We start from the raw sequence: 1,032 nt of genomic DNA, 5'->3' as shown, positions 1-1,032 counted from the left end.
CATGGGTGGGCCTGGGTCTCCCTCTTTCCCCTTGAACTGTACCTAGCTATCCTGAAGAGTGGCCTTTATAGACTTCAGCTTGCCCCGGAGGCAAAAGTCTAGACCAGGGGTGGGCAAATACTGGCCCATGGGCCAGATCTGGTCCATCAGGTTTAGCTCTAGGTGAGCCCCCACTGCTACATTTACCTGCATAGTTACAGGTATTGGTGGTTGCAGATTGGCATTCCCAGAAAATGGGAGCTTTTGGAAACAGTGTCCTGGTCCACACTGCTTTCCACTGCTGCCATTAGTTGGGAAAAGCAATCTGCAGCCAATGGGAGCTTCAATAACCAGTACCTGCAGTTGTGCAGTTAAATGTAAATCACTGCTGTGTTTTTGCCCACTGCTGTTCCAGACTTTGGGGATGCAGTTGGTCATGGTGGTAGGGAGTGTTCCCTCTAAGCTGTGGGGCAGCATAGCTTCACAGGTGATTAATCAGTCCCACCCAGTCAGAGGCTTCATGCATGTTAGAGGGAATACTGGTGGTAGGTGTATCGAGTAGGGACTGATACCCCCAGAAAGGGGCAAGTGTGGAACGATGGGCACTGCTCGAGGGCAGTGTCCTGAAGAGGACACCACAGTTCAGGGCACAACAGAAAGTGGAGACAGTGGAGTGACAATGAGTGAGACATTGGCTAGAAGGCAGTGCACTCCAACAAACTGAGCTAATTCCCATTGTAATGAGCAGGAGGCACTGCAATGGTGTTTCAAACCCTGCTTACAGTGCCTAAGTGAGTTAAGCGCCCTCATGAAAATCAATGGGACTGAAGGTCTTAAATCAAGAGCTCTTGAAAACTTTGTTTTCTGGGTGGATTTTTAAAGGGACTCAGCAGCTCCCATTATAACACTCAAAGCAACATGCTGAGCCCTTTTTGAAAATCTGGCCATATGTGTCCAATGCCCTGCCTGTTCCTGATTTCTCTCCATGTGTTCAAACCCGCAGCTATGGTCAATCTGCACGGTGCCATTGCCATCCATGGAACTGCAGTGAAA

This window comes from Pelodiscus sinensis, chromosome 1, assembly GCF_049634645.1.
Source record: "Pelodiscus sinensis isolate JC-2024 chromosome 1, ASM4963464v1, whole genome shotgun sequence".
Classification (NCBI taxonomy): domain Eukaryota; kingdom Metazoa; phylum Chordata; order Testudines; family Trionychidae; genus Pelodiscus; species Pelodiscus sinensis.
This window is presented reverse-complemented; position numbering follows the sequence as displayed.